This window comes from Poecilia reticulata, linkage group LG6 (assembly GCF_000633615.1).
Source record: "Poecilia reticulata strain Guanapo linkage group LG6, Guppy_female_1.0+MT, whole genome shotgun sequence".
Classification (NCBI taxonomy): Eukaryota; Metazoa; Chordata; class Actinopteri; order Cyprinodontiformes; family Poeciliidae; genus Poecilia; species Poecilia reticulata.
The window spans coordinates 27,313,292-27,331,305 of record NC_024336.1 but is presented as its reverse complement, the minus strand read 5'-3'; the positions used below and the strand labels follow the sequence as shown (position 1 = coordinate 27,331,305).

At 35.3% G+C, this 18,014-nt stretch overlaps 1 long non-coding RNA gene across 1 annotated transcript; it reads left to right on the top strand.

Annotated features, from left to right (window-relative positions):
* Nucleotides 1–10,839: 10,839 nt before the first annotated feature.
* Nucleotides 10,840–12,384, top strand: LOC108166357 (uncharacterized). Its single transcript, XR_001776675.1, has 3 exons — nucleotides 10,840–10,957; nucleotides 11,587–12,082; nucleotides 12,206–12,384. It is a non-coding gene; the product is annotated as an uncharacterized LOC108166357 (long non-coding RNA).
* Nucleotides 12,385–18,014: the final 5,630 nt, after the last annotated feature.

Here is an 18,014-nt window from a genome sequence, read left to right as displayed (position 1 = left end):
GACCCTACCAGGGGCATAAAGCCCCAGACAGCATAGCTCCTAGGATAATTGGGACACTCAAACCCCTCCACCACGATAAGGTGGCAGCCCGAGGAGAGGTCCCACAGGAACACTTTTAAAAAAGTGTTCCATGTGTAGCTGTGCTGTATGTTGAAATTGAGTCATAGTGTGACACTGACTTTTTAAATATTTATCATGCTACCTCCCTTTGTCAATTCTTATTTTTCTCTGTCTAGTTTGCAACCAGTCCTGACACAAAAAGTGTTATCGTAAATAAAAGAAGGACATCACTGAACTTCAAATGGTAAGCTTTTAGTAGAAATATTCTTGCTGAAATGCTTTCAATGTATACAAAATCTGTTTTTAATCAACAGGTCTGCCCAGAACAAAGTTCAAGTGAGGTGACATCATCAAAAGGAGTATGTTCCTATTCCGTAGATGATTCAGACATCTCATGGGATGACAGATGCACTCCACAGAAATATGGACTAATTATAGTCCATATTTCCATGTTTGGACTTGTTAATGCACATAAATTGTATATTTTTGTATGTGTATGCTGTGGTCCTGATAAATAAAATTGGCCCTGACAATTACTGTTGGTGCCATGTGTGGAGCCAAGCACCTCATTATTGTTTGTCCTTTTAATACAGCATTGCGTCAGGTTCTTGTATTTTGAGTTCTGATGTGTGTATCTAAATTTTTAAGTGAGATCTATGTTATGTAGCTCAACAAGATTTTTGACAACTTACTATGTCTTTCTAGTATAAGTGGAAAGGGGTGTCCGTTTAGTGTTGCAAAAAACTGGTTTGAAAAAATTGTCCCACTAATACACCAAAACCCGTATAGGTGTGTGTGTGTCCCTGCGTGAGAGCTGGTAGATATCTCCGAAGGAAAACAACAGTTTAACTGTTTTACTGCATTATTTATGGTAGCTATGACAGCTGTGTGAAGCTGCACAGCTCCATCAGCCTTCTAATCTCAGAGTACATGCAGCTGTTCTGCAAAAGCCTTTGAGGTTTGTTTGTACTGAAGATGTTTTATACTGCGTTTGTGCTTTCTGGTTTGGTGACTTGACAGAAACAAAAACAGCACTGAGAAATAATTGCCAGTACAACCTTCTGCATTATCCTGGCAGGAGTTGCCATTGAATAACTTAGAATACATCTGTAGGAATCTCTTAGCAAAGCAAAGAGTTTTCTTTTGCTAGTCAGAACCACCCAGCCATTTTTACAGTTACTATCCGGTAAAAGGTTCTGCTACCCAACCATTTCTAAAAACAGGACCAGCAGGCTTTCATACCAAAAGTAATTTGTTTCTTAAACAATCTTAAGGTAAAAGGTCTTAACTCGTTCATTTTATGATCAATAGCCTCTCTTTAAATGGAAAATGTTTTTATTGATTATGTACTTATTATGAAACTGAATATCGCTGGTGCATCACAGGGCAGTTTGCAGAAAGGACATGAGCTGCGGAGGATAGTGGTTGTCAATTCTGTTTGTACTGGCAGCTGTTAGGTGAGTCCAGTTAAATCAACATTTGGATAAGGAGTGGATCACAATGTAAAGTCATGCAGGATGTTTTCAGGAGACTTTTTTATGAAGGGACATGCTGGTGGGATCCTGTTGGTTGGGAAAGTCTCAGGATAACCTGGAGGTTGAAGCAGGGAGACAAAGAGGTCTGGAGATCTCTGCTTAAGTTGCTCCCCTGATGACCCAGTGTCAGAGAAGGAGTAAAAGATGGATGGATCTTTCTCTTCTTGCAACACTATCTTTTCTTAAATACAATGAATTAGATTTGTCAGATTGAGCACATTTTAACTAGTAAATTCAGACATCCAGTGCTTTTTACAATGAAAAGAAAAATACACCATAGTGTAAGGGTAAAAACAACTGCAAAGGGGGAATACATGCTAATCCAGTATTTTTTTTGCTCCTCCTAATTAAAATTTTTCTCCTTGTGTTGCCCAATGTATTGAGTTAACTATGAATCTGACAAAAAAAAATGGATGTCTGCATTGAAACAAGAATTTAAAAACAACCAAATTGCATTTTCTCTTGATTTTGAATTGATCCACATGATATTGGAGAAATTGGTGGAAGTAGAGTTTGCATGCCCTTGTGACTCTGGATACAACTTTGCATGTAGTTCAGTATTTTTCATTGTTCCAACACTTAGTCTGTTTACTAATGTTTGTCACTACCTGTCAAAATAGGATATCCTCTGGGGACCCACAAAAATTGGTCTGGAAGATCTTAATTAGAGCCATTGTTCCAACCACAGCATAGTTGGTAATAGTGTTAATTGATGGGTCAGGAAAGTATGAAATTGAGAACGCTGAGCCTCAGAGATGGTGCAAACCAGTCAACCCCAACTCACCTTGAGCTACTGGCCAAAACCCAACTGGTATTCAAAATGGTAGATAATGCTTTCCCGAAATTTGCACAAACACTTTAGAGTAAGAGTAGTTTTTATGTGCTAATGAGATATATATTGTTTCTGTTTTCTGACTGTTCTTTTTAGGTCATTGCCTACTGGATAGCATTTGGGTTGACCTTGTTCTATTTGTTCTGTTCCCGTTGCACATCTAAAGCTGCTGAAAATCATGGAGTTGAAGGAAATGGAGGAAACCATCAGGCTTTTGCACCTGTCTAGACTGAACCAAAACATTTACAAGAAATCAGGAAAATACTTGAATGTATCCCTGCATATAACCACTGATAACAGGCCTGGAAATACTGCTGGTCACTGTTTTTTCTTGATTTTGTTTTCTAATTTTAAATGCCACTTGTATAAACTTTACAATAGTGAATTTTAGGATGATTTGACACTTTTGTTGATTGCAGTTAGAAAAGAATTTGGAATGCATAAAAACTTGGTGGAATGTAAATAAATGATCAACAATGTCCAAAAATGAGTTATTTGAGATTTAGCAGCACAGAGTCCTATGGATCTGTTGATTGATTTTAAAGGAGTTTACTTTAAGAGTGAGAGAGATTAAATTCCTGGATGGTTATTGAAAACATGAAACCACACATCAGTAATTTAAAGATAGAAATCAGACAATTTTGTTGTGTAAAGTGAAAGAATTGTTGAATGCTAAAACTTTACTGACATATAATTCACTGATGATTCCTTCTTTGACTTATTACATACAAATCTGAGGGAATGTTTGTAAAGCAGATCATTTTTATTCTGTAAAAAAGAACTGGTGCAGAGATCAAACAGATCCATTGTTCCTTTGTGAGTTATGTTTGAAATTTATCATATTACCAACAAATAAACAAAATAGTTATAAAGAAAGAATTGCATCTATAATTTTAGATTTTTTTAAAAACCTAAATAATCAAATCAAATGGATCATTGCATCCGTTTATGAATCTGTGGAATAAAATGCTGGAAGGAGCCAGGAAGGGAACATTTTATTTTTAAGAAAAGAATAAAATGTAATAAAGTTTCAAGATATCATTGGAGCCCTGAATTTTTTTTGTCTTTTTTTTTTGTGTTTAAAGAAGTTTTTAAAAGTTTGGTTGATTGATGCTTGTGGCCTTTATTTTATAAAATTGACTTTTTGAAGCTTTAGATTGAGGATTTTTCTTCCATCTATTCACTTACATTCAAAACCTTTGCACTTAACATGTATCATGTGCACTGAGTAAAATAATGAGTAAAAATTATTTTTAAAATATATTTCTGAAACGGTTGTGTTTTTAATATATTAAAAGACAAGTAATTTGTATTTATAATTGGTAAAATTGGAAAATAAACAACATTACCGTCAAATATGTGGACAGCTCTAATAATAAAATACTAAAATAATGTTTATCAGTTTATTTCTGTCATCACTGATATTTTTACAGTAAAAATTTTCATTTCTCTGCTTCATATTAAACCGAGTGTTTGATTTTAAACTTTATAGAATACTCTTCAAAATATTTCTTACTTAAATAACACCTTTTAGCCAGTAGTTTATATTTGTCATTTTTACAAGGCCTTCAGAAAACTGCATCTTTGGGGTTTAATTTTTAATGCACTTAATTTTTCTGGTTTGGAAAATATGCAACAACTCGATAAATGAGTGAAGAATAGAGACAAGTTCTGCTGCGCAGATAAAAAATAACGACCAAATGTAGCGATTTTCATTTTGACCAGCAGGTGGAGCTACAGACCCAGGCGTTACATTATTATTAATGCAACAATTAAAATCCCCATAAAAATAGTGAAAAAGTTTCAGTTACCAGGAAATTTCCAAGCATTTCACGTTCCTCTCCCCTGACAGGCTTCATGAAGATCTTAACTTCATTTTCCAGCAGAACCAAAAGCTGGTTTAATAGTAAAAGTTGGGAGAAAACGCCAGAGACAGTTGGTTGTTCAAAAGTAATTTAACACGTTCATTTTAAATAGTATCTTCTGTTGAATATTTATTACCCAGCCAATGTTTACATCATCACAATACAATAGATTTTTGAAAACTACAACTAATAAAAACTAAACTAGAAAAATATTTAACTAATAAAAACTAGCAAACAATCTAAAAACTAATTAAAGTTAACTGACTTAGACAAAAAAGTCACAACAAAATAAAACTAAACTATAATGAAAAATCCAACATTATTATAACACTGCAAAAGACCCAACATTACAGACGAAGCTATGAAAGCAACCTGGACTCAGCAGAACCGCAGGCTGATCAGCGTCACGATGCAATTATTCATGCAAAATGAGGCCCAACAAATATGGACCGTTTCCTTCTTCCTCCAAACACGGGAGGCTGAAACGTCAAAGGGTTTGAGTTTAATCTCATCACAGAAACTTTTAGCGACTGCAGATGTTTAAAATGCTTCACATCTGGATGATGGGTGTTAATGTGTCTTATACTGGTTTAATCAGGGGGATAATTTGTTATATTTGATTGCAGAGATCAGATACACCATTAATGTAAATAAAATAAATATTTAAAGTAAATGCAAAGTAAAGAAAGAAAAGGAAAAAAATTAGGCAAATCTTCAGCGAATGGATGAATTTCCACAACCAGAGTCTCGACCCAAATTCCCAAAAGGAGAAAAAGTTTTGTGTCATTTAAAATAATAATAATGTTCATTGTTACATGTATTCAATCTCTTCTTCATTTTAATCAGTCATGTTTTCTAATCTCCCCTCAGATTTTGTTCAGCCTCATGTTTGGTTTTCACTTCCTTTCAAAGCTCTTTGCATGTTTTCCAAATATTTCCTTAAAACTAACCTAGAATGCAAATATGTTCTGTTGCTAAAAAATGAAACCAGATGGAAATAAAGGCACAATTATTTCAGAAAACTGTCAAGCCACCAAAATAATTTTTCAACCACTTCAGATTCTGGTTTATTCTCAGCTCAAGGTAAACACTTTTACAATGCAAACTTGATTTTATCATTATTGAATAAGTTGCATTTAAACACTTTTTCTACCTTGTTAAGTCGTGGTTTGGTTAGTGATGTAACTCCTCCTTCATTGTCCTATGTATAAAAGGGCAGGTTTGCCTACTTTCAGGAGAAATCTTGTTAAGCTTTTTCTGCTTTTGATTCCACATTTGACTTTGTTTAGAACATCATTTTTAATTTTTTACTTACTGGATCAATTTCAAACTGGTTTGATTTGTTCAGCTGAAGACATTGAAACATTTCATCCTCTTGTATTTTGTTCTTGCTCTTCATCTTGAGTCACGCCATCAGGTAAATATATTTGATTTAAATTGATCAATTGTTTGATTCCTGAGTGACGTTTGGGAAAACGGCATAGAAGTGACTAAAGGGAATCAGTCTAGGACGGTTAAATTCATATCAAAAGGTCGACTTGAAAGATATTTTGTACAACTTACATACAAACATGTTGTGTTTTATTGGGATTTTACTTGAAAATCCACCAGAGCGAATTAGCATATAAAATTAAATGAAGATCAAACATGCTTTCCGAAACAGAATATATATTTACAATAACTGTATTCAGCCACATTAACTCTGAAGGTTTTTAATTTCTAAAATGTTCTTTTTATAATCAGCAGGCTTGAAAACTTTGCATCTCTATGTTTCTGTTATGGATAAATGTTTTTGATTATGTATTCAGATTGTCTGGATGGAGTTTGTGCATTTTATTTTATTTTTGTTGCTTTTTTTTGTTGCTATGTGATTAAGAGCAACATAAAAATGGTGCAGGTGACCATAAGACCAGGAACTAACAGATTATTTGCATGAACAAGTTCCTTGTGTACAACAGAAAATTTTAGTTGTACAAATTATTCAAAGGGAAATATTTCATAAAGGGTTTCAGTAGTTTACCATAGCAAAGAGAGAGTTGAGAGAACAAAGTTTCCATTTTTCCTCTTTACACTAAACCTGAAATTATCTCTAACAGATGGACTGTAATCAACATCTGGAGAAGCTGTGGAGCTCGGTGTAAAGTCTGTTATGTTTTCAAAACATTTTCTCAGAAATGGACTTTCTGTCTTACTGTGGCTCTTCTTGCTAACAGTGCATTTATTTTCTTAACTACAATAAGTGTTATTTTCTTTTTTTTCAAACTGAGCTTGTTTTAGTATCCATCCATCCATTTTCTTACACCCTTGTCCCTTAGCGGGGTCAGGAGGGTTGCTGGTGCCGATCTCCAGTTAACGTTCCGGGCGAGAGGCAGGGTCACCCTGGACAGGTTGCCAATCTGTCCATATGTTTTAGTACATGGATGAAAAGAAAGTTAATTGTCCACAGCAGGTGTAAAAACATTTTAAATTCCAGTTGCCAGTATTGCTCTTTCCTGTCACAATAAACAATAAATCAATTAATTGCATGAAATTAAAACAAACTCATTTGTCATTTTTATTTATTTATTTATTTATTTGGGGCATTTAAAATGTCTTCCAGTGCCAGTGTTCAATGTTCATCAGAATTGAAAGTTTATTGATCTTTAAGAATGTGTTCTTGCATTATTATGCCATTACTTTTATATTGATTGAAAATTATCTCAACATTTTATCGTTTATCACAATAAGTTCTGGGACAAATTATTTGTTATAATTTGTCATCATGACAGACCCAGTTATTGCTTCCCCTGGTTTCATTTTTTTTCTGTGTTTCCCCAGTTACAGACTATGGATCCAACGATGGATTTAAAGAAAAGCTGGATGTCTAAACTGAAAGAGGAGTTTTCCAGGAGCCCAGCGGCATCTACTTTAGGCTTTGCATTGATCCAGATGGTGTTGGAGAAACTGGTGGAAACAGAGTTTTCATGTCCCTGTGACTCTGGATACAACAGTTTACATACTTCAGTTTGTTTCTTTGTTCCACCATTTATAGTCATTTCACTAATTTATGTCACCGCATGTGACTGTAAACTCTATGACACCTTGAGACTCGGCATCATTCCAGCTGGAATATGGCTGGTAATTGTGTTATTGGACGGTCGTTATTACGCCTGCTTAATGACCGATTGGTCAGGAAAGTATGAAACGATTCAGAAAGCTGAACCTCAGAAATGGTGTCAACCATCAAACCCCAACTCATCTCAGGAGCTACTGGCCAAAACCCAGTTCCTGTATTCTGAGTCACAGGTAAGAAATAACGACGTTTTCCTGAGATTTCCACAATCTGCTTATAAAGATGAGAAGTTTTTACTGCAAATGAGATGTAATTTTATCTGTTTCTCTTTTTCCCTGTTTTTTTAGTTCTATGGATTCCTCACAGCATTTTTGTTGACATTTTTTTATATTCTATGTTTGATCATCTCTTTCTTCTACTCATTCTGCTGTGCAAATATGGACAGAACCACCATATTTCTTCTTTCCATTTTTATTGCTCCATTGTCTATTTATTGTTTAGTTCTGCGGATTTTTGATTCTGTTTTGGTTGCCGGTTCATGTGGTTTGATTTGTCTGACCCTGATATTCGCAGGTAAACTCACAGAGGACTTAGGGGTTTAATAACTAACAGGATATCCCCAGGGTGACTGTGCCTCTCGGCCGCTAGACGGGCACCAGCTCCCGTCTCGGCCCAAATGGGAAGGGGGTATCAGAAAATGGGTGGATGAAATGATTTTGTAGAAATATTGCTTTTTAGAAATTGTACCTTTTTTTATTTGTTTTGTAGTTTAAAATGCTACTGGTATAAACTTTATGATTAAAAATTTCAGGATTAGATTTGACGTGTTTTGGTTGTAGTTAAAAGGATAACATGATAATGTAGATCAATTATCAATGAATGAATGTTACGAATGGCCCCCGGACGAGCCCCCAATTTGTTACGACTGGCCCCCGGACAAGCCCCCAATTTGTTACAACTGGCCCCCGGACCAGCCCCCAATTTGTTACGACTGGCTCCCGGACAAGCCCCCAATTTGTTACGACTGGCCCCTGGACGAGCTCCCAATTTGTTACGACTCGCCCCCGTACTCGCCCCCAATTTGTTACGACTCGCGCCCGGACGAGCCCCCAATTTGTTACGACTGGCTCCAGGGCATAACAAAAACGGGAGACCATGCAGTGATTATGGTGCAGAAAATGACATATTTATTAACAAAACTACAATGGATTGTGAATATCAATGTCAGTGACATAATGCAACACGTGTTGTGGAAGTGTTAAGGTGCAAAATCAAACTCAAATGTGCAAAAGCAGCAGAGCACCACACACGGTGAAGGCAACCCAGGAGGTGGAGACGGCCAGCTTCAACTACTCCACGCTGCAAATCAACAAATCAGCCACCAGGGGGGAGGAGCACAAGTGCAAACACCTGCAACCCAGCTTATAAGGCCCAGAGCTGTAACAATGGCTAAAATATAACTGGTATTATAATTAGACATGTGAGAAATATTTAAAATTCCTGTGTTTTACTCTTGATGAAAACCAAAACTGGAAAAAACACATCAGAATTTAAAGATAATTTTGTTACATAAACTGAAAGACCTTTTGAATGATGAAGCTTTGTTGATGTTTAGTTCACTTATTGTTTCTTATTTTACTTATTTTGAAGATGTTTGGAGGAATGTTTGTTAATTATCTATAGATTCTGATCTTATTTTGCAAAAATTTGAGTAAGAATCATCAGAAAATGGTACAGAGATCAAATTTTTGAAATTTCACAACCTAATGGACTATTATATTTTACAAGTTATGTTTAATAAAATACCAACAAATTCACAAAAATTATTAAAATAAATTCCATTTATAATTTAAGAGCATAAGATTAAAAAACAAAAGTTATAATTAATCCATTGAAATGTTTTATTTCATTTTACTGAATGAATCTGAGGAATTCTCTGTGAAGAAACTAAGCAGAAAAGAATAATGTTAATCATAATAAAACAAAATTAAATATAACATGCTGTCAAAAAATGAAAAAATGAAATATATTGATTAATTAGTGCAGTAACATCACAAATATCTTTTCTTCTTTATTTCCTGTTTTGTGTTTATAAAGATATCTGTAGTCCTGATGCTTATTTTTGTGTTTTTGCAAATTGTTTTTTTAAAGGATTTATTATAAAAGATTTTCTGCTCCTTTTCAATCAAAACTTTTGCTTATGTCAACATGTTCCTTTTAAACTGTAGACAATTAAAATAACATAAAATCTGCTACATTTGAAAATTTGGCTTGCTTTTGAAGTACTAGACATCAGGAAAATAATTTTGCTCTCATAATATTTTGGTAGTACAAAGTTTTTATTAACTTTATTAACAAAAATCGGGGAAAACAAGCTAAACTAATTCAAAGCTATTTAATGAATGTGAAAACATGCTCCTCAGTCTTACAGCAGCTCTTAGGCCTTCATTCACCTCACTATATCCACCTTGTGACGTTTTTCCTGTCTACTTAACATTTTTTAATACAAAAACATGATGGACGGCCAGTGGACAGCCGACCACCAGTCTTGGCATGATTCCTGGGGGAAACCCTGTTCTGGGTTTTATTTAGGGGTTTCAGAGTCAATGGGACTGACCACAAATGCATTTCACACTTTGTATTTTATTGAGCAAAATGTCTAATTTTCATTAAACTTAATATGTTACTTTTTGCAAGTCTTCTGCATAAAATCCCAATGAACCACAACGTGGTTGTGAAGTTACATTAAAGATGCAAAAGGCGTTAAATTGCTCTTCCTCCACCACCTTGGTTGACAGCTATGAGATGTTTGAACTGAAACAGGTTCTGTTCTTTGTCTTGACTCATAAAACCCAAGATTTGGCGAGGGTGTTTCTTTCCTGTGAGATTTGTGAAACCTGAAGTTTAAGTGTTGCTTCATGTTTTGTTGTTCTGACTTTACCACCAAGCCCTTACTTCTTTGGTCAAACTTGAAGACACAACCAGCTAAAGAACCATTTTTGCTATTGTTTTTTTTTTTTTCGAGAACTGAATAAGATGCAGACGTCTTCTCTGAATTATGACCATCTCATGAGCTTACATCCGATGTTGCAATGATTTTTAATCACTTATGTGACCAAATTTCTTCACGTGTGACTTTAGTTTCATTTATTTAATGGATTCACAGCAATTGAAAAATTGTGTTGTTTTTTTACATTAGCAGAATTTAGATTTATTTTTAAAGGAAATGCAACTGTAGTTACTTTGCAGAGAAAGAATGAAGTAGGTGAAAGTGCACACAGATGCATCTCACCTTCATCCTGTGTGATTAACACAGGATGAAGATGAGATGTACTGTATCTGCAAAACTTTCAGAGATGCATTTGCAAGTGTTTTTTTTCCACAGAGCTGCTTGTTGGGTTCATATGTTTTTTTTTTTTAATTCAAGCATCATTTCATGTCTTGTCTCAATAAGGTAAAGTATGTAAAGAAACAGCAGGTGATTGGCTGGTTGGACAGCTTCTCTTTCAGCCTCTCCTCTGATAAATAATATACAGGTTCAAGACTGATGACACAACATAAAGGAGACACTTAAGGGATTCTTGTTCTTTAGATTGTCTGACTCACTTTCCAGGTAAATATCTTCCATTTGTTTATTACCCTTATAATTCACAAAAAATCATAATAGCTTGAATTTGAAATATAACATTAAGAATGCTGTACATGAAATCTTGATGCAAAGTCTGAAAGGTAAAAACATCTTGGTAGTCGGACTGATTTGCAAACAAGTTGTTCAAACACCCGCTGTTTTATTATAACTCATCATGACATTGCTAGTGTTTATTTACAGAATTAGGTTTAACATTAAGAATGACCATCTTCAATATTACATTGTTAACTCAATAACTCTTGTGATTTTCTTCTCTAAATTGCTTTAAAAATAATGAATTAGACAATCATTAACTAGAGAGCCACACAACATTCAACTAGCTATTAATTATGGAGCAGTTTGAACATACAATCATTCAGTAAATTTGAATATTATTGAAAAGCAAATTTACTCCATTCACCAGTGGAGACACATTACATAGATTATTAAAAACAGATTGATGGAGAAAATAATCCACCAAAGGCATTAAAATAATAACTTTTGAATTATTTCCATATACATGCTAAAACATGTAGATTTGCATTATTTAGTCTTGGCTGTTTAGTTTGTTGGTTACTAAAATTTTTGTTTGCTTTTTTTTTCTTTCTTTCTAGTTAACTATGTATCTGACCGACAACTGGCTGTCTATGGTGATCGGATTATTAAAAACCAGTCCACTGGGAGCTAGTGTAGGTTTTGGATTTTTCCAGGTGATACTGGAGAAACTAGTGGAAGCAGAATTTTCGTGCCCTTGTGACTCTGATTACAACTGTGGATATGGTTTAGTATTTTTCATCGTTCCATCAATTATGGTCTTTTTACTAATGTGTGTCATTAGTTATTCACTTGAGTTATGGACATGTAAAATGTCCATGTAAATGTACATGTAAATCCATCTGGGAAATCTTAATTATCATGTTTGTTCCACCCATAACATGGTTTATAGTAGTGTCCGTTGATGGTCGTTATTTTGCCTGTGCAAGGACCAATTGGACAGGAAAGTATGAACTGATTGAGAACGCTGCTCCTCAGAAATGGTGTAACCCATTAGACTCGTCTCTGGAGCCAGACTCACTGACCCAAACCCAGTTCTGGTATTCTAAATCACAGGTAAGTAAGTATTATGTTTTAAAGAGATTCATACAAACTAATGATTTAGATGAAGAGTATTTTTTTTGTGCTAATAACATACAGTATATCTTTAATTGTTTCTGTTTTTGACTGTTTTTTTAGTTCATTGGATTCTGCACAGCAGCTGGGCTGACCTTCATATATGTGGTCTGTTTTTTCATCTCCCGGTGTTGTTCATCCCCTCCAGAAAACAGAGAGACCCCTGTGCCTTCAGAAGATGTCGAGATGGAGCCAAACAATTCTTAAAATTATGAAATTTATGCATGCATTTAATTATTGATTAAAATTATTGAAAATGCATTTAATTATTTGGTTAAGAATAAAATTCTTGGCAGGAGAAACATTTAGTATATTTTGCTACCTTTGAAAAAGGTTTTCTGTATAAATATGTTTGTGTCACTTTCATGTAATATGATTTATTATTTCTTTATTTCTTACTGTGCAACTCAAATTCCAATTTTGTTTGTAGATATCTTACTCAGATGTGTTGATATAAAAAATACTATTTTTAATCACAATTCCTTCTACCTGATATCTCCATTATTTACAGATCAGTATGATTTTCAAATGGGTCTTTTGTCTTTTTTGATTCCTACAACTTAGTTTTGGTTTAATGTTTTTCATCTTCTGATTAAATTTGCATTATTTAGTCTTGGCTGTTTAGTTTGTTGGCTATTATAAAATGTCAGATATTTTTGACTAAAATGTCTGACGTGTGTAATGAACGATTATTTGTAATCGGGTTCAGGTTTTAATTTTGACATTTAACCTTTTAAGCATTTAATATATATTTTAAGTGTTTTATGATAAATAACTATTTTTGAATAACATTGTGAGGACAGGACTGTCTGTGAATCCGGATGGAGGGTCAGTTCCTATAAGTAGTGGGTTATTTTGTGCTCAGGAAAACAAACCTGCAGCTAAAGAGGTGAACAGATTCTAGGGGAAATGTTATTGTGTGATGATTTGGGCAGATAGTCTCTGTTGTCGTGGTAAAATCTCTGATCACTTTGGGTGTTTTGCTGTCAGATGTTATGAGACATGTGATCCCAAAGATATATCTTTGTATTCAATAAATATGATTAATTTTACCTCTCAGACTCTTTTTGTGCTGGTTTAGTCCTTTGCATACGGATCTCGGGGAGATTTATTAATCTTAATTTGGTGTGTCCACCCGGTTCTTGTGAAGGATTTTTGGATTTGTAATACTGGTTGGTGAGCTGCAGATGCAGCTCTCAGAGGGTCGACCCACTAAATCAGTTAAGCAGAAACCTGTTGCAGTTGAAACTGTCTAATTCTGCAGACTGAACGTGCTAAATAAGATCTGTATCAGAGAGCAGCCAGAGGCAGTCCTAGCCTGTTTGGCGCCCTGGGCGAACCACCTCTCTAACGCCCCCAGTCCCTCCCTTTCTTTGGCAACGAGTGTAAGGTGTTGTTCCTGTGATGGTCATCTGTGTCTGTGTCATCCAGTTTGTGTCTCTTTATTTAGCAAAATCTTATTCATTTAGCATATGAATGCTGTTACCACTCCCAGATCAAAAAGCACACATTCATATTTGCCCTGAACTCCCTCTGGGTCTCCGTGAATCACAGTTGGCCCCAGTTACGTTATGTGGTTCTTTTTACATATATCAATATGTATAAAGAACCAGTCTTGTTTAATTAATCACGGTTTAACTCCAGCTTCATGTTTGTTTTTCATTCTCCTTTTTTTTATGCCTCCTTTTAGAGCACTTTGCATCTTTTCGTTCCAAACATCAACATTTACCAGAAAGGTAATCTAGGAATGTAGATATGGTTTGTGGCTGAAAAATGAAAATGAAACAAAACAGTTTAGGTACGACTAGAGCGGAAAAACCAAGCAACGCCACCAAGAAGGAGATTTTTAACTTCAGATCTTGTCACAGGTTTTTGTGCTGACAGTAAAAACAATTTATTTCTACAATGCAAACTTAATTTTCTGACAAATTAAATGGTCTAGTTTTAACTTTGATAACCAGGCAACAGTATGAAGTTGGTGTTGTATTTGGTTTGATTAAAAGAGAGAGTTGTTAGTGATGGTATAGTTGATGTTTTTAATTCTACCATGAGCCATGTTGTTGTTAAGAGCAGATATAATATGTCATAACTAAACTTGCTGGTTATGTTAAATTGTCTCATAGTGAAGTTAGATCATTAAATAGGTGGAGTTGTTCATATTTTGAGGAATAAATTGTTATTGTGTTATTCCTCCATGGACATTTCCTGAGGTAAATGTAGACATGAGACTTTTTCCAAGTAAAAAATTATTGGAATTTAATGAAAAAGGGGTAAAGACTGATGTATATTTAAGGAACTCATATTATAAGAATTTAAAAGGATATGTTGTCATATCCACTGAGCTGAGTGCTGTGAGTGTGTGTGTCTCCTACCTTCTCTCCTGCAGGGTGTGTCAGACAGGCGTAGCCAGCTGCAGCTCATCCTCTTATCAGGAGGAGCGGTGAAGTAGAAGCTGGATTCTGGTGACAGATGCCAGATGGTTCTACATATCTAGTGAGTTCCTGGTCCGAGTCGAACCTTTGCTGATTCTGTTTCCTCCTGGTGGCGTCCTCATCAGCTGCATGCTGATAGCGGCTGCCCGTCTCCTGCCTAGTTCCTTCCCATCTGCCTACCTTCACTGCTGGATCGCTCCCTGATCACCCGCTTGCCTGCCTGTCTACCCTCCAACAGTCTCTCGCCTCCTCCCCTAAGCTTGGAAGACAACATCTAGAGCAGGGGTGTCAGACTCCAGTCCTTGAGGGCCGGTGTCCTGCAACTTTTAGATGTGCCTCTGCTGCACCACACCTGAATAGAATAATTAGGTCATTAGCAAGGCTCTGGAGAACTTACCTACACAAGAAGGAGGTAATTAAGCCATTTGATTCAGGTGTTTTGTACCTGTGGCACATCTAAAAACTGCAGGACAGCGTCCCTTCAGGACTGGAGTTTGACACCCCTGATCTAGAGGGTCACATCCAAGTCTCAGTGGATATTCCTTTTTCCACCCCCCAGGACCACCTCATCTCTACCAACAGTAAGATCAGCCTCTTCTCCGTTGCACATTGATCTCCCATTCAGACGACATATCAGTAACTGACCTTTTCCCAAACAAGACAAGTAAAAGTGCACTCGCCTTCATCCTGTGTGATTAACACAGATGAGATGTATCTGCAAAACTTTCAGAGATGCTTCTGCAAGTGTTTTTTTTTTTCACAGAGCTGCTTGTTGAGTTCGCGTGTTTTTTTTTTGTAATCATTTCATGTCTTGTCTCAATAAGGTAAAGTATGTAAAGAAACGGCAGGTGATTGGCTGGTTGGACAGCTTCTCCTTCAGCCTCTCCTCTAATAAATAATATGCAGGTTCAAGACTGATGACACAACATAAAGGAGACACTTAAGGGATTCTTGTTCTTTAGATTGTCTGACTCACTTTCCAGGTAAATATCTTCCATTTGTTTATTAATTTTATAGATTACAAAACAATCATAATGGCTTGAATTTGAAATGTAGCATTAAGAATGCTGTACATGAAATCATGATTCTATCTGAACGGTAAAAACATCTTGGTAGTCAGACTGATTTGCAAACGGGTTGTTCCAACACCCGTGTTTTAAAATTATAACTGATCATGACATCGCTAGTGTTTATTTACAGAATTAGGTTTAAAATTGTGAATTACTATCATAAACTTCATATTTTATCTTTAAAAAAAAATGCCTCATAGAAGCACTGATTCCTGTGATTTTCATCTCTAATTTGGTCAAGTTTTAAAAATAATAAATTTCTAGCTAAAGAGCCATGGTGACATTCAACTAGCTATTAATTATGGAGCAGGTTGAAAATGCAGTCATTCAGTAAATTTGAATAGTACTGAAAAGACGATTTACTCCATTCACAGCTGAGTTGTGGAAACTCAGCTGTGAATGTGGAAACGCATTATATAGATTACTAAAAAACAGACTGATGGAGGAGAACATAACCACCGAAGGCATTAAAATAATCTAATTTTGAATTATTTCCATATACTGTACATGCTAATACAATAATTGTTATAGTTTTTCCTCATTTTGATTTTTCCCTCTTTGTTTTTCTTCAGTTACATCGTTAACTATGGATCCGAAAAAGAACTGGCTGTCTATGGTGACAAAATTGTTAAAAAACAGTCCTCTGGGAGCTAGTGTAGGTTTTGGATTTATCCAGTTGACTCTGGAGAAACTGATGGAAGTGGAGTTTTCATGCCCTTGTGACTATAGTCACAACCTTAAATATGGTTTAGTAGTTTTTATTGTTCCAGCAATTATAGTTTTTTTACTAATGTTTGCCGCGAGTTATTCACTTAAGTCATGGACATGTCCATGTAAATGTCCATGTGAAAGTAAATGGAAATCCTTCTGGGAAGTCTTAATTATCATGTTTGTTCCATCCATAACATGGGTTATATTAGTGTTAATTGATGGTCGTTATTACGCCTGTCTAAAGACTGATTGGCCAGGAAAGTATGAACTGATTGAGAACGCTGCTCCTCAGAAATGGTGTAAACCATCAAATTCATCTCTGGAGCCAGGCTCACTGACCAAAACTCAGCTGTGGTATTCTTACTCAGAGGTAAGAAATCCTTATATTTTCCTGAGATTTGGACAAACTAACAATTTAGATGAAGAATATTTTTTGTGTGCTAATAACACAATAACATTGTTTTTGTTTTTGACTGTTTTTTAGCAAGCTGGATTCTACACAGCACTTGGGTTGACCCTGTTTTATCTGGTCTGTTTTATCGGCTCCCAGTGTTCATCCCCACCAGAAAATAAAATGACTCAAGAAAATGGAGAGAATGCAGAGGCTTCAGAATCTTTAACCCTTGAGGTTATGAGGGCTGATGCAGCTGAAACAAGTGATATGGGGTCTGCTGGACCCCGTTCGCAAACACAAGGGCTAGAAAATAATTAGACTGAGCCGAAAAATCTTAAAAGAAATTATGAAAATGTGTGCATACATTTAATTATTGATAGGCCATGTGTGGTTAAGAATATATAAAATTCCTGGCAGGAGAAACTTTTACGATATTTTTACTATGTGCTAACTTCGAAAAAGGTTTTTTTGTATAAATATGTTTGTGTCCATTTCATGTAATATGACTGATTATTTCTTAGTGTGCAACTCAAAATTCTAATTATGTTTTGTAGATATCTTACTCAGATGTTTTGATATAAAAATACTATTTTCAATCTGTTCTTTTTACCTGTTATACCATTATTTTTAGACATCCTGTGATGTATATTTCATGCATAGTTTTTCCAGATCTGCATCATTTTCAGATGTTTCTTTGTCTCTCTTCTTTGCACCCACAATGTAAAATGTATTTAATCTTCTAATTAAATTAGCATTGTTTCTTAAAAATGTCATCTTAGACATTTTTGACTAAAATGTTTAACATTTTAGAGGTGAAAACTCAAAATAACCAGATTCTTCATATTCAGTTGATTTAATAGCGATACTCTTGATTCTTCTGTGTCAAGAATTAGAAAAAATATTCAGAAAACGCATGCAAATGTGTCACACTCACATGCAACATTGGCCACAGACAGCATCACAGGAAGACGGCACCAGAGGAACGGCCCAACCACCATCATAGCTGTGAACTGTGAGGAAAAAACTATTTTGTTTGCTGCGTATAAAACAAAAGCATCTTGCTGCAGTTCATTAATGGGCAAAACACAAAAGAGAACAGCAGGTATTTATGAAATATTGGTCCAAGAAAATAATTGTGTTTATTCCATAATCCAGTTTTTAAACCAATGTAGTGGTATAGAAATGCACCCAATTCCACACAGGTGGTTGTCAGGTGAGAAGTTCCGGTTGTTAAGGTGGGCGTGGTATATAAGGAGTTGCGGCGT